Genomic DNA, 23504 nt, shown 5'->3' on the forward strand with positions numbered 1-23504 from the left:
GGCATCCCCATACACTTTGCCTGTGCCCAAGGACTTTAGTGTGAGAGCTACATCTGACTTGAGCACAAGTCATGTCTTTCCCCAGAGCGTGCTAGCAGCTATCATCTTGTTAGGAGGTAATGCTGGAGATAGAGCAACAAGAGCCAGAGTCAGGTGTGAAGCAGGGCTTCTCCTTCCTTCATTGCCAACACTACCCTCTTAGAGTGGGGGCAGGTCCCAAATTGCTGGAGCAGAAGCCCTGAGGGTCAAGTCTAAGATAGCTCTACTCCTTCTAAGTGTATTCTTTCCCTCCCAGCACCAGCACACTTCCTCAGAGGGGAATAGAACTAGAGCAAGAGGGGCTGGAGAGGGCACTTGGCATGGGCCTGGGCACAGACTGTGGTGTTCCTAGTTTTACTCAGAATTCTGGAATACTTCTGATGTGGTGCCTCCATAAACTCCAGTTTGAGGCCCCTGCCTCATTCAGATGCCATTCAGGATCTGGGCTGGCATAGTCCCTCACATCTGAGCACTCCCCTCAGCCATTCTCACCCTAGTGTAGAACTACTATTGTGAAGCAAATGGGATAAAATGGGTTCTTGGCTCAGGCTGGCCATGGGCCAGAGGTTGTGAGAAACTGGCCAGAGTCCTATTCAGTTTCAATCTGTTTCTTCTGCCTTGTTTCAGGAGAAAGCACATGTGTGTGTGATCACTAGCAAAAAAAAAAGATTTCTTTGGTTTGTTTGCTGTACAATATATCCAAGTTGTTTATTTTTTCTACATATAACTTGCTTATATTTTATAAATATATATTTATTTTGTATTTCTAAATCTGACACCCCTTTCTCACCCCTCCCTGTTCCCTCTGCACTTGTAACCACTAGTTTGTTCTCTACGCCTGTGAGTCTGTTTTTATTCTTTAAGTATACATTTGTTTTATTTTTCATATCCTATATATAAGTGATAAAATATTCTTTTTTTTTCTCACTGACATATTTCATTAAGCATAATACCTCCAAGGTCTATTCACATTGTTATAAATGGCAGGATTCCATTTTGAAGGGGAGCTGAGTAGTATTCCAGTAGTATTGTATGTATAAACTACATTTGTATCCATTCATCTGTTGATGGGCACTCAAGTTGCTTCCATATCTTGGCTATTATAAATAGTGCTGCTATGAACATTGAGGTCCATTAATCTTTTCAAATTACTGTTTTCATTTTCTGCAAATACACACCTAGCACTGAAATTGCCGGATCATATCATAGTTCTATTTTTAGTTTTTTGAAGAAACTCCATACAGTTTCCCATAATGAATGGAAACAGTGTAAAACCCCACCAGTAGTGTATGAAGGTTTCCATTTCTCCACATCCTATCCAACATTTGTTATTTGTAGACTTTTTGATAATAGCCATTCTGACAGGTGTGAGGTGATATCTCATTGTTGTTTTGCATTTCTATAATAATTACTGACATTGATCATCTTTTCATGTGCCTATTAGCCATATAGTCTTCTTTGGAAAAATGTCTATTGAAGTCTTCTGCCCATTTGTTGATTGGGTTGTTTCTTTTTGTGGTATTGAGTTGTATGAGCTGTTTGTGTATTTTAGGTATTAACCCCTTGTCAGCCACATCACTTGGAAATATTTTCTCCCCTTTCATAGGTTGTATTTTCATTTTATTGATAATTTCCCTTGCTGTGCAAAAGCTTTTAAGTTTAAATAGGTCCCATTACTTTATTTTTGCATTTATTTCCTTTGATTTAGGAGACTGACCAAAAATATTGTTACAGTTTTGCAAAGAACGTTCTGCCTATGTTCTCTTCTAGGACTTTTATGGTGTCATGTCTTACATTTAGGTCTTTGAACCACTTCGAGTATATTTGTGTATATGGTCTGAGGGAATGTTCTAATCTCGTTGTTTTACATGTGGTTGTCCAGTTTTCCCAATACCACTTGCTAAAGAGACTGTCTTTTCTCCACTGTATATTCTTGCCTCCTTTCTCATAAATTAATTGACAATAGATGTGTGGGTTCATTTCGGGTTCTCTATTCTGCTCCACTGATCTATGTATCTGTTTTTGTGCTAGTACCATGCTGTTTGATTACTGTAGTTTTGCAGTATATTCTGAAGTCTGGGGGGTTATAGCTCAACTTTGTTCTTTTTCTCAAGATGGCTACAGCAATTTGGGGTCTTTTGTAGTTACATATGGATTTTTATTTGTTCTGGTTCTGTGAAAAATGTCATGGGTGTTTTGATAGATGTAGTCAGTCATGTCTGACTCATTGCAACCCTATGGAATGTAGCCCACCAGGCTCCCCTGTCCGTGGGATTCTCCAGGCAAGAATACTGGAGTGGGTTGTCATGCCCTTCTCCAGGGAATCTTCCCAACCCAGGAATTGATCCTGGGTCCCCTGCATTGCAGGCAGACTCTTTGCCATTAAATCTGCAGATTGCTTTGGGTAGTATGGCCATCTTAAAAATATTTATTCTTCTAATCCAAGGGTATAAGGTATCTTTCCATTTCTTTAAACTGTCTTCAATTCCCTTAATCAATGTTTTTTCAGGTTTTAGATTATAGGCCTTTCACCTCCTTCGTTAAGTTTATTCTTAGTATTTTATTCTTCTGGTTGTGATTTCAAACAGGATGATTTTTTACTTTCTGTTTCTAAAATTTCCTTGTTAGTGTATAGAAATGCAATATATTTTATATAGTAGTCTTATATCCTACAACCTTATTGAATTCATTTATTAGCCCCAATATTTGGGGGCAGAGACTTGAGAATTCCCTATATAAATATAGTGTCATCCCTATATAAATATAGTGTCATCTGCAAATAGTGACAGTTTTACCTCTTCCCTTCTAATTTGGATGCTTTTTATTTCTTTTACTTCTCTGATTACTGTGGCTAGAACTTCCATTACTATGTTAAACAGAAGTAGTAAGACTGGGCATCCTTGTCCTGTTCCAGAATATAGTGAGAAGTTTTTCAGCTTTTCATTGCTGAGTATGATGTTGGTTATGAGTTTATCAATATGGCCTTAATTATGTTGAGATATGTTTCCTCTATACATACTATATGAGAATTTTTATCATGAATGTCAGTTCAGTTCAGTTCAGTCGCTCAGTCACGTCCGACTCTTTGTGACCCCATGAACCGCAGCACGCCAGGCCTCCCTGTCCATCACCAACTCCCAGAGTCCACTCAAACCCATGTCCATTGAGTCGGTGATACCATCCAACCATCTCATCCTCTGTTGTCTCCTTCTCCTCCTGCCCTTAATCTTTCCCAGCATCAGGGTCTTTTCCAATGAGTCAGCTCTTTGCATCAGGTGGCCAAAGTATTTGAGTTTCAGCTTCAACATCAGTCCCTCCAACGAACACCCAGGACTGATCTCCTTTAGGATAGACTGGTTGGATTTCCTTGCAGTCCAAGGGACTCTCAAGAGTCTTCTCCAACACCATAGTTCAAAAGCATCAATTCTTCTGTGCTCAGCTTTCTTTATAGTCCAACTCTCACATCCATACATGACCACTGGAAAAACCATAGCCTTGACTAGACGGACCTTTGTTGGCAAAGTAACGTCTCTGCTTTTTAATATGCTGTCTAGGTTGGTCATAACTTTCCTTCCAAGGAGTAAGCATCTTTTAATTTCATGGCTGCAATCACCATTTGCAGTGATTTTGGAGCCCAGAAAAATAAAGTCAGTCACTGTTTCCACTGTTTCCCCATCTATTTGTCATGAAGTGATGAATGGATGTTGAAATTTTTCAAATGCTTTTTCTGCATCTATTGAGATGATCATGTGACTTTTTTATCCTTCCTTTTGTTAATGTTGTGTATCAGGGGTCCCCACTCCCTGAGTCATGGACTGCTACTAGTCCATGGCCTGTTAGGAACCAGGCTGCAGAGCAGGAGGTGAGTGGCAGGTGAGCAAGCAAAGCTTCCTCTGCTGCATCCTATTTTTCCCCATTGCTCGCATTACTACCTGAACCATCCCCCACCCCTCCACACTACCTGCAGGTCTGGAAAAATTGTCTTCTGTGAAACTGATCACTGGTGCCAAAAAGTTTGGGGATTACTATTGTATATCACATTTATTGATTTGCAAATGTTAGTCCACCCTTTTGATCCTGGAATAAATCCAACTTGATCATGATGTATGATCCTTTTTATATATTGTTGGATTCAGTTTACTAATATTTTGTTGAGGATTTTTGCCTCTATATTCATCAAAGATATTGGCCTATACACTATGGAGAACAGTATGGAGCTTCCTCAAAAAACTAAAAATAGAGCTACCATATGACCCTGCAATCACACTCCTGGGCATTTGTCCAGAGAAAAACATGATCCAAAAGGATACATGCACCCTAATGTTCATTGCAGCACTGTTTACAATAGCCAAGACATAGAAGCAACTGAAAAGTCAATCGACAGAGGAATGGATAAAGAAGATGTGGTACATATATGCAATTTTAGAATATTACTCAACCATTGAAAAGAATAAAATAATGCCATTTGCAGCAACATGGATGGACCTAGACATTGTCAAACTGAGTGAAGTCAGTCAGACAGAGAAGGAGAAATATCATATGACATCCCTTATATATGGAATCTAAAAAGAAATTATACAAATGAACTTACTTACAAAACAGAAACAGACTCACAGCCTTAAAGAGTGAGTTTATGGTTGCCAGGAGGAAGGATGAGGGGAAGGGATAGTTAGGGAGTTTGGGATGGACATATCCACACTGGTATATTTAAAATGGATAACCAACAAGGACCTAGTGGAACTCTGCTCAGTCTTATGTGGCAGAATTTGGAGAATGGATATATGTATATGTATGGCTGAGATCCTTTGCTGTTCACCTGAAACTATCACAACATTGTTTGTTAGTCAGCTATACCCCAATACAAAATAAAAATCTTTTTAAAAATGTATATATTGGCCTATAATTTTCTCTTTTTTTGTAGTGGTTGTTTTTTGTTTTTGTTTTTTTGTCATATTTTGGTATCAGGATAAGGGTGGCCTTGTAGAATAAATTTGGGAGTACTCCTTCCTCTTCAAGTTTTAGAACAATTTGACAGGGATAGTTATTAACTCTTGTATATATCTTTGAAAAATGCAGAGACATTACTCTGCTGACAAAGGTCCATCTAGTCAAAGCTATGGTTTTTCCAGCAGTCATGTACGGACATGACAGTTGGACCATAAAGAAGGCTGCACGCCAAAGAATTGATGCTTTTGAATTGAGGTGTTGGAGAAGACTTGAGAGTCCCTTGTACTGCAAGAAGATCAAACCAGTCAATCCTAAAGAAAATCAACCCTGAATATTTATTGGAAGGACTGATGCTGAAGCTCCAATACTTTAGCCACCTGATGCAAAGAGCCAACTCATTGAAAAAGACCCTCATGCTGGGAAAGATGGAAGGCAGGAGAAAAGGGGGACAACAGAGGATGAGATGGTTGGATGGCATCACCGACTCAATGGATATGAGTTTGAGCAAGCTCTGGGAGATGGTGAAGGACTGGGAAGCCTGGCATGCTACAGTCCATGGGGTTGCAAAGAGTCAGATATGACTGCGCGACTGAACAGCAACAAATATCTTTGTTAGAATTCTTTTCTGAAATCATCTGATCCTAGACTGTTCTTAGCTGGAAATTTTTATTATAAATTGAATTTTACTTGTAGTGATTACTCTGTTCAAATTGTTTCTTCTTGAATCAGTCTTACCAGGCTGTATTTTTCTAGAAATTTGTTCATTTCTTCTAGGTTGTCCAATTTGTTGGCATATAACATAGTATTCTCTTATGATTTTTTACATTTTTGTGGTATTAGCTGTTTTGTCTCCTCTTTCATTTTTATTTTATTTGGGTCTTCACTCTTTTTTCTTGGTGACCCTGGTGAAAAGTTTATCAATTTTATCATTTCAAAGAACCAGTTCTTGGTTTCATTGATCTTTTCTATTGTTTTTTATTTTTTTAATTCATTTATTTTAATTTGAGGCTAATTACAATATTGTGGTGGTTTTTGCCATACATTGACATGAAACTGCCACAGGTGTACGTGTGTCTCTTATTTTATTTATTTCTTCTCTGATCTTTATTTTTTTTCTTCCTTCTACTGTCTTTGGGTTTTATTCTTTTTCTAATGCTTTTAGGTGATAAGATGTTTTATGCAAGATTTTTCTTGTTTCTTGAGAAAGGCCTGTATTGGCACTAACTTCTCTATTAGAACTGCTTTTGTTGCATCTGATAGATTTTGGAAAATTGTGTTTCCATTTGCATTTGTCTTGAGGGACTTTCTGATTTCCTCTTTGATTTCATCCTGTCCCAATGGTTTTTAGTAGTGTGTTGTGTAGCCTGCATGTGTTTGTTCTTTTACCATTTTTCTTTTTGTAGTTGATTTCTAGTTTCATACTGTTTTGGTCATAAAAAAAAAATACTTGATATAATTTCTATCTTAAATTTGTTGAGACTTGTTCTGTGGCCCAGCATGTGATCTGTCCTGGAGGACATTCCATAAGCACTTGAGAAGAATGTATATTCTGTTATTTGGGGATGGAATGTCTTGTAAGACATCTATTAAGTCCAACTAGTCTATTGTGTCATTTAAGTTCACTGTTTTCTTATTATCTGTCTAGATGATATGTCTATAGATATCAGGGGAGTGTTAAAGTCCTCTACTAATATTGTATCATTGTCAAATTCTCCCTTTATGTCTGCTAGTATTTGCTTTATATATTTAGGGGCTCCTGTGTTAGGTACATGTATGTTAACAAGAGTAATAGCTTCTTTATATATTGATCCCTTTGTGATTATATAATGCACTCGTCTTTTTTTTTTTTTCTAATTTTATTTTTAAACTTTACATAATTGTATTAGTTTTGCCAAATATCAAAATGAATCCACCACAGATATACATGTGTTCCCCATCCCGAACCCTCCTCCCTCCTCCCTCCCCATACCATCCCTCTGGGCCGTCCCAGTGCACCAGCCCCAAGCATCCAGCATCGTGCATCGAACCTGGACTGGCAACTCGTTTCCTACATGATATTTTACATGTTTCATTGCCATTCTCCCAAATCTTCCCACCCTCTCCCTCTCCCACAGAGTCCATAAGACTGTTCTATACATCAGTGTCTCTTTTGCTGTCTCGTACACCGGGTTATTGTTACCATCTTTCTAAATGCCATATATATGCGTTAGTATACTGTATTTATGTTTTTCCTTGTGGCTTACTTCACTCTGTATAATAGGCTCCAGTTTCATCCACCTCATTAGGACTGATTCAAATGTATTCTTTTTAATGGCTGAGTAATACTCCATTGTGTATATGTACCACAGCTTTCTTATCCATTCATCTGCTGATGGACATCTAGGTTGCTTCCATGTCTTGGCTATTATAAACAGTGCTGCGATGAACATTGGGGTACACGTGTCTCTTTCCCTTCTGGTTTCCTCAATGTGTATGCCCAGCAGTGGGGTTGCTGGATCATAAGGCAGTTCTATTTCCAGTTTTTTAAGGAATCTCCACACTGTTCTCCATAGTGGCACTTGTCTTTTGTTATAGCCTTCATTTTAAAGTTTTTTTGTCCTATACGAATACTGCTACCCTCACTTTCTTGTCATTAACGATTTCATGAAGTATCTTTTTCCATTCCTTCACTTTCATTCTGTATGTCTTTGGCCCTGAAGAGCTTCCCTTAAGCTCTTAGGCAGCATGTTAAAGGGTCTTGTTTTTTAATCCAATCAGTCACCCTTTGTCTTTTGGAATATTTAGTCTATTGACATTTAAAGTCATTTAAAGTAATTATTGATTGGTATGTACTTACTGGGCTTCCCAGGTAGCTCAGCTGTAAAGAATCTGCCTGCAATACAAGAGCTGCAGGAGCCACAGTTTCAATCCCTGTCTTGGGAAGATCCCCTGGAGGAGGGCATGGCAACCCATTCCAGTATTCTTGCCTGGAAAATCCTATGGACAGAGGAGCCTGGCTACAGTCCACGGGGTCACAAAGAATCGAACATGACTGAAGCACCTTAGTACAGCACAGCACCTGTACTTATTGTCATTCTATTACTTGTTTTCCAATTGTTTTTATAGTTCTCTGTTTATTTCTTCTGTTTCTCCCACTGTGGTTTAATGATTTTCTTTAGTAGTATGCTTAGGTTCCTTTCTTTTTGGTTTTTGTATGTCTTTTGCAGGTTTCTGATTTGTGGTTAACGTGGGGTTCAAATATGTTGACTCATAATTATATCTATGTGATTTTAACTGATAGTCATTTAAGTTTAAACACATTCTAAAACATCTACATTTTAATTCCCTTCCCCAACATTTTGTATTTTTTAAAATCATATTTTGCATCTTTACATTTTTTCCTTCACTGTTTATTGTCTTTATAGTTGATTTTACAATTTTTCCTTCTTCGGGGGATCTTCCTGACCCAGGGTTCTAACTCATGTCTCCTGAGTTGGCAGGCGTATTCTTTACCACTGAGCTACCAAGGAAGCCCTTTTAATCTATGTGCTTGCTTATTTAGGTTATCTTAAATCCTTTCCTATTTTGGAGTTTGCCTTTCCTATAGATTCTTACTTCTTTTTCATTTGGAGTAGGACATTTCTTTTAGAGTAGGTTTAGTATTGCTCATTTATTTTGGTTTTTGCTAGTTTGAAGAGGTCTTTATCTCTCCTAAATAATAATCTTGCTGGGCAGAGTATCCTAGGTAGCAGGTTTTTCCTTTTCAGTATTTTGAATATTTCTTATCATACCCCTCTGGCCTGCAATATTTCTCTAAAGAAATCAGCTGATAGCCTTATGGGGGTTCACTTGTAACTGACTCTTAATTTTTCTCTTGCTGCCATTAGAATTTGTTTTGACATTTTAATTATATGTCTTGGTGTGGATCTGCTTGTGTTCATCTTATTTGGGAACTTCCATGCTTCTTATACCTGGATATCTGTTTCTTTTTTCAGGCTTGGGAAGTTTTCAGCCATAATTTCATTTAATACATTTTCAACCCCCTTCTCTCTCTCTTTTCCCCTTCTGCAATGCCTATAATGTGAAAAAGTCATATATATATGGACTACATATCAGGCAAGCAAGTTTTCATGGGCTCCTTCCAAGCAGAGTCCAGGCTTCCCTGCAGCCCTCCTATTAGTCCCACTGACGCTCCAACCAGCCAAGGGGGCTCATCTTCCCTTTGCTGAACCCCAAGGATGGAATGCCTGCTATAAATAGCTCCCTATCTCCATATACAAAAATCCACATATAAAAGTTCCTTTTAAGTGTCTGCTCTTGCCCCTCCCAGCACTGACATCCTCACCCAAGTAGAACAGTGCTAGAGCAAGAGGGGCTAGTGTGGGTATTCAGCAGGGGTGGAGGCATGGGCTGTGGTGGTCTGGCTGCCATCAGAGATCTTGTCTGCCTCTGATGCTTCAACTTTGCAACTGCCAGTAGTCGATGCCCCTCCCTGCTCAGATGCCACTTAAGGTTTTATCCACCATAGTATCTTTTTTATTTATTTACTTTATTTACAATATTTCAGGTGTACAGCAAAGTTTTATACACACACACATTCTATTTTCAGATTCTTCTCCATTGTAGGTAGTTACACCATAGCAATATTAAAAAGCAGAGACATTACTTCGCCAACAAAGGTCCATCTAGTCAAGGCTATGGTTTTTCCAGTGGTCATGTATGGATGTGAGAGTTGGACTGTGAAGAAAGCTGAGCACCGAAGAATTGATGCTTTTGAACTGTGGTGTTGGAGAAGACTCTTGAGAGTCCCTTGGACTGCAAGAAGATCCAACCAGTCCATCCTGGGGGAGATTAGTCCTGGGTGTTCATTGGAAGGACTGATGCTGAAGCTGAAACTCCAATACTTTGGCCACCTCATGCGAAGAGTTGACTCATTGGAAAAGACTCTGATGCTGGGAGGGATTGGGGGCAGGAGGAGAAGGGGATGACAGAAGATGAGATGGCTAGATGGCATCACTTACTCGATGGACGTGAGTCTGAGTGAACTCTGGGAGTTGGTGATGGACAGGGAGGCCTGGCGTGCTGCGGTTCATGGGGTCACAAAGAGTCGGACACGACTGAGCAACTGAACTGAACTGACACCATAGCATCTTACTGCAAAGTTTTTTCCTTGTTGTGGCAGCCCTTAGTCCTGTGTGGAGCTGCTAATGGTGCTGGAGCATTTGCTTGGCTCAGGCTGGGGCACACACCAGAGTGGTCAGAGGAAACAAGTCAGCCCTGGGTGGTTTCAACCCACCATTTCTGCACTGCTTAGGGAGCTAGTAAGTGTTCATGGGCTCCTTCCAAGCAGAGTCCAGGCTTCCCTGTAGCCCTCCTATTAGTCCCACTGACCCTCCAACCAGCCAAGGGGGCTTGTCTCCCCTTTGCTGAACCCAGGGGATGGAATGCCTGATATGTAGCTCTCACTGCTCACTCCCCAGGGAGGGCATGTACCCATTGTAGTCTCCCTTTTTCTACACATCCCCTCCTAGGGACACATCCCATCATGATCAATTCTCTTCCTTCCTATGTGATTCTGTGTGGATCTTTCTTATAGCCTTGGTTATATGGGAGTCTTTTTGCCAGTCTCCTGTTAGTTTTCAGTGATAATTGTTCCACATGTAGATGTATTTTTGATATATTCATGGGGGAAGCTGAGTTCCATATCCCCCTACTCTTCCTTCTTAATTTGAATCCCTCTGAGTCTAGGTTTCTTACAGCGTTCCTATTAGTCCCACTGGTTTTCTAACCCGCTTAGGGGACCTGTCTTCCTGGTGTCAAACTCCAGGGATGTGGCGCCCAATATGTGGCTTGAACTGCTCACTCCCCAGGGAGGCTCTCTGCCTTTGTAATGCTCTTCATCTTCTGTGCCCCCCACCAAGGGCACAGGTCCCAACATGATTGCTACTCCTCCATTCCTACTGGATTCTGTATGGCTCTTTATTATAGCCTTGGTTGTACAAAAGTCTTTCTGCCAGTCTCCAATTCGTTTTCAGTGATACTTTCTCCACATTTAGACGTATTTTTTGTGTTCATGGGGGAAGTGAGTTCCATATCCTCCTAATCTGTCTTGATCTCTCCCCCAGGAAATTTGAACTTTTATCCTAAGAACAGTAAGAATTATAGAAGAACATTTTATTTTATTATGAAATTTTCAAACATATAGGAAATTTTGAATGGTAGATTCTACCATTAATATTTCACTATACTTTATCTCATATCTATCCATCTGTCTATTCTGCTATCTAATAGAAAGGTGTTAAGCAGAATATTTCCGTGGTATATGGAGAAACAATTGAAGGAATAAAGCATAGAGGCAAGGAAAAAAGATAGGCAGTGCTAAAATTGTATAGGCAAAAGATAATGGTGATTTGGGCTGCTGAAGTGGTAATAGGGCATATTTAAAACATATTCAAGTGATAGAATCATCAGATCTTGGTATATATCTCAATACAGAGGGTGATAGAGAAGAGTGAGTATAAGTTATAGTTAGGAGTGCAGACTCAAGAACCAGACTACCTGGAATCAAATCCTGGCTCTACCATTTAACAGCTCTCCTTTTCCTATGCCTCAGTTTTCTGTTCTGTGAAATGGGATAATAATCCTTATTTCATGCTGCTGCTAAGTCGCTTCAGTCATGTCCAACTCTGTGTGACCCCATAGACAGGAGCCCACCAGGCTCCCCCATCCCTGGGATTCTCTAGGCAAGAATACTGGAGTGGGTTGCCATTTCCTTCTCCAATGCATGAAAGTGAAAAGTGAAAGTGAAGTCGCTCAGTCATGTCCGACTCTTCGAGACCCCATGGACTGCAGCCTACCAGGCTCCTCCGTCCATGGGATTTTCCAGGCAAGAGTACTGGAGTGGGGTGCCATTGCCTTCTCCGCCTTATTTCATAGGACTGTTATAAAGGTTACCTGAAAATACACACACACACACACACACACACACATATATGTATCTTAGAACAGAGCCTGGCACATAGCAAGTTCTATATAAGTGAATGCTGTTATTATTTTTCCCTGGAGAAAGAAATGGCAACCCACTCTAGTATTCTTGCCTGGAAGATTCCATGGGCAGAGGATCCTGGTGGGCTACAGTCCATGGGGTCGCAAAGAGTTTGATATGATGGAGCATGAGAATGATTATTATTTTTAATATTATATATAAGAGATGACACTCTGGTTGGAAAGATATAGGTTCAAATCCCAGATCTATTATTTACTAGCTATGTGATATGAGATGGTTTTTTCATTTGAAACATGGAACAAACAGTACCCCTTCACATGAGTGTTTGAGTATTAATTTAAATGAGAGGAAATAATATACATCTCTTATTTTTAGAGTAACCACAGATCTAAGATCATCTGTGGAGATTTTCAATGAGAATTCTTTTTAAGTGTATTATTTTCAAAGAAGCAGTTGTGTTGCTGGTAAAGCATCAGTAGGAAATAGTGAGGGGGTGGGGATGTGTAGCACACTGTGTCACAGTGCTAAGATTCCAGGGCTGAACACTCATTTTCTCCCTAGGCTGCTGCCATCCAACACTTAGAATCTGCATCCACTGAGTTAAACAAAATCCTGAAGGCCAAGTACCCAACAGAGACAATTATCGCAACCAGGTCAGTCTTCCTTTGCCTCTCAACCTTTTGGGGTGTTTTTTCTCATAGGCTGTTTCATCAGTCAGAGATGGTGCTCATTTTAATAGCTTGGGGGTTGAGGTCAAAGAAAGCATATGTTTACCTTCCCAAATCAAATTTCTTCTAATTCAAATCTCCTGAGTGGGAAGTTTATGAAAAATAAATTTTTAAAAAAGATGAGATTGGGGTGAGGGCTCCTGCTACTCCAAAATGACAAAATTGCAAGCCACATATTTGGAAGAGGGGTTACAGAAGGGAAACACAACATTCCATTACCACTCAAGAGCATAGCATAGCTCCCTCCAGTAGGGATACCTTTTCCATCTAATACCTGGAAAACTCTCTGTGGTGCCTACTACTGCTGCTTTCTCATAGCTGAGCAACACATTCTCCTCTTCTACGTATGTGGGCCATTCATTCCTCCTGGGACTCTGGTAGAGTCCTTCCAAGTCTACCACATTCTTTTTTGAGAAACAGTCCCTACATGGGCCATAATACCAAAGTCATTATATTTCTACTAAATTAGCTGGGTCCTTGAACCATAGTTGATTTGACCCAGAATGAAATCCGGACCCAAGTTATACCAATTGAATTCTGTTTTCTGGAAATTTGGTATTTGGGCTAAGAAATGTTTGTTAAACTCTCTTAAGTACTGGCATATTTGCCCAAATGCACATGAAGAATCAGAATAAATAAAGAGAGGAGAGGGAGTTGGGAGAGAGGGACAAGGAGAGGGAGAAAGGAGAGATCAGAAAAGAGAGAGGGAGAAGGAAGAGGAGGAAGATGGAAACTAATGACATTATAAGACAGAAGGGCTCTGGACCTCATGTCCATGTCACATTGTGCCATCTATCTTATCTTTCCAGATTCCTGTGCTCAGCAGTGGAAGATTTTGTGGTTGATATTGTAAAGGCCTGGAGCCGGATAAAGCAGAACAATACAGCAATAGAGTCTGTCATTTTGAAAGTAAGTTTCCATCCTTTTGTCTTGTACTCTTTGTGGCAAGGGCCCCATTTTTTAATAAAAGCAAATGTCCCTCTCACTGGGAATCATTAAAGGGCAAGGAGAAGCAGCTGGTAAGCCTCCCTGATGGTGAAAATCCTCATTGAACTTCCACCTTTCACCAAATAAAGAGTGGCACTGTACATGCTTATCCATGTACCATGTACCTAAGCATCTGTTAAGCATCTGTACACACCTAGACACAAGCATATGCCAACATGTATGCACATGGCTGTATACTAGAACATTCTTGAAACTACATACGAATACATGCTAGAAATACACCCATGGTCACCTCTATGATAACAGTAACAATAATAGCTAATACTTCTATAGCACTTATTCTGTGCCAGGAACTGTTCTAAGCACTTATAATGTATTTACTTATTTAATCTTCACAACTTCTCAAGAATATAAAAGCACAACGAGATTAAGTTACTTGCCTCAGTTCACAAACTATTAAGTGATGGAGCTGGGAATCAGGCCATAATCATGCAGTACATCCCCAAACATACACACAGACAAAAGCAGACACCAGGCACCCATGCAGAGCCACATCCGTATCCATAGGAGCATGCCCATGAAAACACCAATCCAGAAACGTTTGTTTATCTTTCCTCAATCTTGCTATATTGCATATCATTTTACAGACCATTTGGACATGAGAAAGACTAGGCAACATACATTGGTGCCTGCAGCTGCTCAGAAACAAATGATGTCTCTTTAACCCCCTAACACTCTTTGGCTCCTATCACATCTACCCAAAATTTCTTTCCCTAAACTTTCATCTCCCCACATTTAGCTTCCTATGCTCAGTGTCCTGGCCAACTGTTACCCTTCTGCACTTCTCTCCATGCTATCTAACTATTCATTCTGTCCTTTCAAGCATGAATTTCTCACAACAATGCCCTGTCTGTCTCATTCCCTATATAGAGTGACTTAATGTACGACAAGCTCAGTGTCCTGATTGATATCCTTGCTGAGGATGCAGCAGTTGAGAAGAGTGCCAAAGCACATAAAGAAAGTGCCAAGGCAGATGGAAAGCCCTCCATCCCTCAAATAGACCACATAGCCAAGTGCAAGTTGGAGCTGGCTACAAAGGCCCAGAATCTCCAAAAGTCGTTGAAACTCATCATATTCCAAGTTGAACAAGGTAAAGGTTCCAGGGTTGTGCTGACTGAGGGAGGGGAAAGAGAAGGTTCCTGTGGATGGTTACTGATCTACCTCACTCTGGGTCTTCTATTTGACACCACTACCCAAACTTGACTAGATTCTGCATTCGTAAAGCATCAAAAAAGTCCTCAGACTGACTTTGAAAAGCCTCACTCCTGATAAGTTGCCCCTTTGGCACCTTCTACCTCACAGGGACTAAACTCTTGCTACTTATTTATTTTTGGAACTAACACTCATCCTAAACAATTACAGCTGCTTAGAGGCTTGGCTCAAAGTTCTGTCAGCTTCCACCTCCAGCCATGGAATTTTTTTCCACCTGCTCCTATCCCCTTCCAACCACTGAGCCTATGATGATTCTAGAAAGAAAACAGTGTTCATCTCTGCATGTCTTACACAGTATTCATCAGGCACAAGGGCCCTGAGAGTGGTCCTGGCAGCTCCGGCATTGACTGCCATTTCCCATAATTCATGACAACCTACAAGCTTCCAACTGAGTATGAAAGCTCTTTCAATCCCTCCAACTTCTTAATTTAACATTCTGGTTTCCATTTCTTCTCACAGTGCTTCTTTGAAAAACAGATCAGAAAATTATGTTAACACCAAGTGTGTTCTACCTAAGCTATTGGAATTGAGCAGTAGTTCGTGTAGCAAGGAAGTCCCTTTGGCTGGCCTTTAGCTTTTACCTATGGTACCTTCTCCTGCCTTGGTGCATGTAGGTACAACCTCAGCCAAGTTTCTAAGAAAAAAAAAGGAAATATCCCTTCTGCAGTGTGAAATAACCAAAGAGCCATTTTGCCTCTATTTCTGTAGGTAGTTTCCATGGGGGCTTCCCAGGTAGCGCTAATGGTAAATAACCCGCCTGCCAATGAAGGAGACACAAGAAATGTGGGTTCGACCCCTGGGTCAGGAAGATCCCTTGGAGGAGGGCATGGCAACCCACTCCAGGATTCTTGCCTGAAGAATCCCATGGACAGAGGAACCTGCCAGGCTACAGTTCATAGGGTCACAAAGAGTCAGACACGACTGAAGTGACTTAGCATGCACAGTTTCCAAGGAGCAGGGATCAGATCAATCTGATGTAGCCATAACACTGTCACGACTAGTACTCAGCCTGCTCCATTAATACATAAGTCAGGTTTAGAAGTATAACTTGTGGCCATGGGACAGAGAAAGGCACCCCTGGGTAGGATAGGGATTGAACCTATAGGCTTTGGCATAAGCCAAGCACCTGAGCTATGTGATATTAATATATAGGTTGGTGAAAGGAAGGCGACTTCTCAAATATTCTGGGTATTGGTGAGACATTTGAGTGAAAGAAAGCCATGGTCCTAGAGGGTTAAGTTTAGAACAAAGGGCACATGAGTAAATGAATTGCAAATAGGATGAAAATGGAGTTAGAAGAGCAGAGGGTTTCCTATCCTGCTCCACCTACCCCTGGCCCCAAGCTTCTACTCATAACCACATTTACTGGGTGATGGGAAAAGAGTAACAAGTAAAACAGAGAAAGCTCAAGCATGGACATAAGGAAACGTGCCAATCCTATAGAAAAAACTGAAAACATAAACAGCATCATGGAGCAGAGGTGGTGATCAAATGGGAGTCTCCGTTGTCTCCCCATACACTGACTGGTGTTAACAAAAGAGATGCTCAAGAAACGTGACCAATCCTCCTTTTCTCCTTTCCTCCCTCTGTCCCCTCCTCCTTCCTCCCCTTTCTTTCTTCCAACCCTCCTTCCCTCCTTCCTTCCATTTTTTTCTCTGTAGTTCTTGATGAGCAAAGCCGACAGACAATATCAGTTAAGAACTTCAGTTCAACTTTCTTCCTAGAAGATGATTCAGAAGATAATAACCAGATGAGCCCAAGACACCGTAAGGATCTTTCTCCTTTTATTCTATGCTTTATCTCTGTCTTCTAGTTCTCAGAGAATATATCTTTAGTATTTTCATGCATCTTCCTTTTGCCTTAATCCTATTCTGCCATGTGGCTCAGCTGGTAAAGGATCCACCTGCAATGCAGGAGACCTGGGTTTGATCCCTGGGTTGGAGAAGGGAAAGGCTACCCACTCCAGTATTCTGGCCTGGAGAATTCCATGGACTACAGTCCATGGGGTTGCAAAGAGTCGGACATGACTTATCAATGTTCGCTTTCACTTATTCTGCCATAGAGATCCCTCCTTCTCCTCCAGAAACCCCACACTATAAGGCCCCATGCCTATCTCGAGAAGTAATGGCCCCATTAGGTTCTTTGAAAAGGCCTGATGAAACCCAAGATTTGAAGCTGTTTCACTGCCAGCAAGCAGTCTTCCCAGCCTTATTATTCTCTCAGTGGAAGTCCCTGTCCATCCAAGATGATCCCTCTTTGGAATGAGAACCCTGAATATTATCTAAAAGAAAGTCATTGAGCTTGACTCTGTTCCAACAGAGAAAGTAGGGTGAAATAAAAGTAGGGGAAGGGCTTTCTTTTTTGTATCTGACACCAAGGTGCTATCTTTTGTGTCTAGGTTCTCGTCTTGGTACTCTGTCTTCTATATCTTCTCTCAAAAGTGAAGACCTAGAAAACCTCAATTTGGAGCACTTACATTTTACACCTGAAACTATGTAAGTATTTATAGACCTATTACCTTTCTATGGCTTCTTCCTTTCTCTGGTTGAGAGAGTAGAATAAGGATACCTAGAGTCAGATGCTGACTCACTAATTGTGTGACCTTACACAAATAGTTCAACCAAACCTCAGTTTCCTCACATATAATGTGGAGATAATTGTAGAACTTGTCACATAGGTTTGTTGTATTTATTGAGTTTATTTATCCAAAGTACTTACATTGGTCAGTCTTTGGCATCCATAGTTAGGTTTATATGTATTATAGTTATTATTATTATTATTATTATTATTATCACAACTTCATTTCATTTCAAAGGACCTGTTTTTCACTGTTGCCTTTGATAGTAAACAACTGAAGTTGCTAAGAAATAAGTGGGTATTTAGGGGACTAGGAAACAAATGTAAAGACATTTGTCTCAGTAACCCTACCTCTTTAGAATACTCCCAGTAGCCAAATTCCAACACCCTCACTGATTTTGAGTTCCATTAAGAAGATTGGTGATATCAGTCAAAGATACCCCAATATCTGGACTATAGTCAAGGGAGGCAAATCTTACATGAAAGATGTAGTCAGTTTAGTAGTGAATTATAAAAAATCTGTGATTAAGTAGCTAAACTACCTATTTTTAGTTTCTGGAAAGACAGCTAGCAATTATATGTTTTCTACAGCTTCCCCCCATTTTCAACTCCCACTTCCCTCCACTTTGCCACTGGCTTAAGTTCATATCTGAGACCTCAGTGAACTTATCACTTATACTTTGATCAATGGTGTGCTGAAAAATATTTAACAACCAGCTTCCAGAGGTGGGTGGCAGGTGGGAAGCCCTGATTTATTCCTGTTATATACCTTCCCATTATGGCCTATTTCAAGCTACTGATACAATGTCATTGATTGCAGAGTTGAGAATTATAGGCATAACCAGCTTACATAAGCTAATATGAACTGCCTCCAGCACACCACTGGTTTTAATGGATGGATGCAAAAGAATCAAATAAACTGCGTGTTTTGTTTGTTTGTTTTTGTTCTACATATATCTACCTTCTTTTATAAGGTTTTCCCCCCTCAAATGTGTGGTCACTTTGCCCTTGGATGTAAAAGTGCTAAAAGGAGTTCAGAAATCTCTAAAAACAGTAATACAGAGTTTCCTCTCATCATACATTTTAATATGCACTGTTTATAATAGCCAGAACATGGAAGCAACCTAGATGTCCATCAGCAGATGAATGGATAAGAAAGCTGTGGTACATATACACAATGGAGTATTACTCAGCCATTAAAAAGAATACATTTGAGTCAGTTCTAATGAGGTGGATGAAACTGGAGCCTATTATACAGAGTGAAGTAAGCCAGAAAGAAAAACACCAATACAGTATACTAATGCATGTATATGGAATTTAGAAAGATGGTAACAATAACCCTGTATATGAGACAGCAAAAGAGACACAGATGTATAGAACAGTCTTTTGGACTCTGTGGGAGAGGAAGAGGGAGTAGGTAGGATGATTTGGGAGAATGGCATTGAAACATGTATAATATCATATAAGAAATGAATCGTCAGTCCAGGTTTGATGCAGGATACAGGATGCTTGGGGCTGGTGCACTGGGATAACCCAGAGGGATGGTACGGGGAGGGAGGTGGGAGGGGGGTTCAGGATGGGGAACACGTGTACACCCATGGCAGATTCATGATGATGTATGGCAAAACCAATATAATATTGTAAAGTAATTAGCCTCCAATTAAAATAAATAAATTTAAAATTTAAAAAAATAGGAGATACTTGAGGGTTCTTTTTGGGAATAAGTCAGTGACTCTTATTTCCCTCTAGTTTATGTGGAGAAAATATTGGCCACTCATATCTGACAGTCTCCAAAGACGACTTCTTCATTATGAGTCTCAATCCCACTGAATCCTCCCAGCTGGCTGGGTATCCTCTCTTACAGCTAATAAGCTACTTGTTAACAAAATAGGATATCTGCATGTGCCTCTCAAGAATATTAAGCCTTGTATCCAATGTAGAACAGGCCTTCGCTCATTGGTTTTGAACATTCAGATAAAGTCTGCAGCCCAGTGATAATAGCACTTCTTTCCTATACCAATGTCTACTCTTTTCTTCCCTTTGGCTAATTTCAGACGCTTCAAAGAAAAGCGTGTCATGAACAACTATTTTGGAATTGGACTAGATGCTAAAATTTCTCTGGAATTCAACACCAGAAGAGATGAACACCCAGGACAATACAAGTAAGGAAAAGAAACTTCCATGCCCACATGCAAACACACAATCACAATACACACATGTACTCCTGCATCCCCCACATCACAAACAACAACAGAACTCTTTTGAAAAGTAAAGAGTCCGTCATTTGAAAGTAAAACATTAGTCCGAAGCTTAGCCTAATAAGATAGCTTGCCCCAAATGTTGACCAAATCTGTGATGACTGCCCTGGTATTCTGAACTTGGAGCCATCTTCATGGTCTTGACCTGTGGACTGCTGTGTAAATACAGCTAACTGTGTTACTGTTAGTGAAAACAGATTGCATTGACTTGATTCAGCCAATTCTCTATCTTTGTTCTGTCTCTGAGAATTTGACAAGGTCCTAGTAGTAGTTTCAGGTCTGCTTTTGCTTGGCAAGGCTGCAAAGTACCAAAGATCACTCTACTAGTTCTTAGGGTTCCTAACCTGGTTCCCCTGGACCTACTGATTTTACCCCATTCAGGGCTGGCCTGCTTGGCACCTTCCAGTACTTTTGTACTGTAGATATACCCTAAGGCAGCCTCAGAGTTCTTCTGGTAGATTGAAATTATGAAGAAAAATAAGCACCTCCTCCATCCACCATCATCACTCCTGCCACCTGCCACCAGAAGTTCTTTCTCACAACAGGTCTGCGCTGAGAAACAAGTACTTTATCAGATAAGCATTTTGAAAATATTGTTTCCCAGTTGCTTGTCTTTTTTGTTGTTATTGCTTGTCTTTTCATTTAATGGTATCTTATGATATACAAAAGTTTTGAATTTTGATGAGTTCCTATTAATTGATTTATTTTTTTTACGGACCATGATTTTGATGCTGTATCTAAGAAATCTTTGCCTAACCCAAGGTCTTAAAAATTTGCTCTGTTTTCTTCCAAAATTATTGTTTTTTTTCTCTTACCTTTAAGTCTGTGACCTGCTTCAAGTTAATTTTTATGTGTGGTGTTAGGTAAGAACCTAGTTCATCTTTTTGCACATGGATATCCAATTACCACAACACCATTTTTAAAAACTACCCTTTGAATTGTATTTCCCCCAACAAATTGTGTTGGCACCTTTGTCAAAAATTGCTTGACCCTAAATATAAAGGTTTTTTCCCTAGACTCTCATGTATGTTCCACTGATCTATGTATCTATCCTATGCAAGTACCACACTGTCTTGATAACTGTAGCTTTATAGTAAGTTTGGAAATTGGGAGATGAAAGTCCTCCAACTTTGTTCTTTTTTAAGAATGGTCTTAGTTGTTCTAGGTATTTTGCATTTCCGTATAACTAAGCTCTGATTTTTAATAGATGAGGAAACTAAAGTGTCCAGAGAACTTATGGTTTAAAGCAGAGTGCAAATAATATTGTGCTAGCCTTGTTACATTTCAAAACCCATGCCTTGTGGTGGCTCATTTCTGTGACTCTACTTTGAAAGTTCAGAGTAGATTCTATCCAGCCTTTCTAGGGATTGTGATTGTCCTGCCTGCTTTTATCAGAGACTCTACAGTGAGCAGGACCTTGTTCTTCCCACCTCCACCACAAGTCTCCTGATATCCTTACCTGTCCCATATTCTCTCCACTGGGCCCTCCTCTACAGTCTGTCTAGTAAGCTTAGCTCTATTCTATAGCACTGAATTAAGTGTTTAGCCTTTGACTGTATGGATCACAACAAACTGGAAAATTCTTAAAGAGATGGGAATACCAGACCACCTGACCTGCCTCCTGAGAAATCTATATGCAGGTCAAGAAGCAACAGTTAGAACTGGACATGGAACAACAGGGTGGTTCCAAATCAGAAAAGGAGTACGTCAAGGCTGTATATTGTCACCCTGCTTATTTAACTTATATGCAGAGTATATCATGCAAAATGCTGGGCTGGATGAAACACAAGCTGGAATCAAGATTGCCAGGAGAATATCAATAACCTCAGATAGACAGATGACACCATCCTTATGGGAGAAAGTGAAGAAGAACTAAAGAGCCTCTTGATGAATGTGAAAGAAGAGAGTGAAAAAGCTGGCTTAAAACTCAACATTTAGAAAACATGGCATCCAGTCCCATCACTTCATGGCAAATAGATGAGGAAGCAATGGAAACAGTGTCAGACTTTATTTTCTTGGGCTCCAAAATCACTGCAGATGGTGACTGCAGCCATGAAATTAAAAGACTCTTGCTCCTTGGAAGAAAATCTATGACAAACCTAGACAGCATATTAAAAAACAGAGACATTACTTCGCCAACAAAGGTCCATCTAGTCAAAGGTATGGTTTTTCCAGTACTCGTGTATGGATGTGAGAGTTGGGCTATAAAGAAAGTTGAGTGCCAAAGAATTGATGCTTTTGAACTGTGGTATTGGAGAAGACTCTTGAGAATCCCTTGGACTGCAAGGAGATCCAACCAGTCCATCCTAAAGGAAATCAGTCCTGAATATTCATTGGAAGGAATGATGCTAAAAGCTGAAACTCCAATACTTTGGCCACCTGATGTAAAGAACTGACTCATTTGAAAAGACCCTGATGCTGGGAAAGATTGAAGGCAGAAGAAGAAGGGGATGAGATGGTTGGATATAGCATCACCGACTCGATGGACATGAGTTTGAGTAAGCCCCAGGATTTGGTGATGGATATGGAAGCCTGGCGTGTTGCAGTCCATGGGTTCTCAAAGAGTCAGACGCGACTGAGCAACTGAACTGAACTGAAGTCTTTGAGATACAGGTCTTACAAAATCCCTCCACTTTGCCAGAAAAGTTATGCTTCAAAGAAACTGCAGTCTGTCACATATTTCAAATGAAATTGATTCCAAGAGGGTAAAATCTTGATCTCCCAGAGTGGCACTTGCTGGTATGTACCAGCCAGTTGGGCTTCCTAGGTGATGCAAGTGGTAAAGAAACCAATGCAGGAGACATAAGAGAAGCAGGCTCGATCCCAGGGTCAGGAAGATCCCCTGGAGGAGGGCATGGTAACCCACTCAAGTATTTTTGCCTGGAGAACCTCATGGACAGAGGAAGTTGGTGGGCTACTGTTCAAAGGATTGCAAAGAGTCGAAACAACTGAAGTGACTTAACACGTACAAGCCAGTTATGCTCACAGCTTTTTATGAGCTTTATTTTAAAATATAGCCTATCTTTTGCAAAACTGAACCAATATCAACAGCAAGTGACAAATCAATGGGACGCTGAAGTCTCAAGGACACCCAGGAACCCATTACAGCTGGTGTATGAATAAGGATTCCAGTTACACTATCCTAGCATTCCCTCTTGTGTCACGTTACCATGACTCCTCCCTATAACAAGGCACTTGAGGAATAAGATGGTATCTCGTCTTACTTTTCTTCATCCGTTTACCTTTATTCACCCTCTGACTATCTTTCTCTACCTTTATCTCCCTGTAGTAGCCGCTTTAAGAACAAGATGTGGTATGGCCTTCTGGGAAGCAAGGAACTCTTTCAGCGCTCTTACAGGAAACTGGAAGAACGAGTGCACCTGGAGGTCAGTGGAAAAAGAGGATGATCCTTCCTGGGCATCAAGAAAGGAAATATCATGACCTTGGGAATCAACTTCCCTCTATATCCTTAGTTCTTCTCAAGCTTTAACTCTGATCCTCACTCATGGGAGGAAAGCATGAAGATAGGTTTCCATTTTATGGATAAGAAAATGATAGCATGACAAGAAGACAGAGCCCTTCCCCCATGTCTGTAAATATGCCTTCACACTGGTATCTGAAGAGCCAGCCAATAAGGGCTACTCTTTTCTTTCAGTGTGATGGAGAGGCCATCTCCTTGCCAAATCTGCAAGGCATTGTAGTGCTCAACATTACCAGCTATGCCGGAGGCGTCAACTTTTGGGGAAGCAG

Source organism: Bos grunniens, chromosome X (genome assembly GCF_055505025.1).
Source record: "Bos grunniens cultivar Pamir isolate PY7600 chromosome X, Bosgru_T2T1.0, whole genome shotgun sequence".
NCBI classification, from domain to species: Eukaryota; Metazoa; Chordata; class Mammalia; order Artiodactyla; family Bovidae; genus Bos; species Bos grunniens.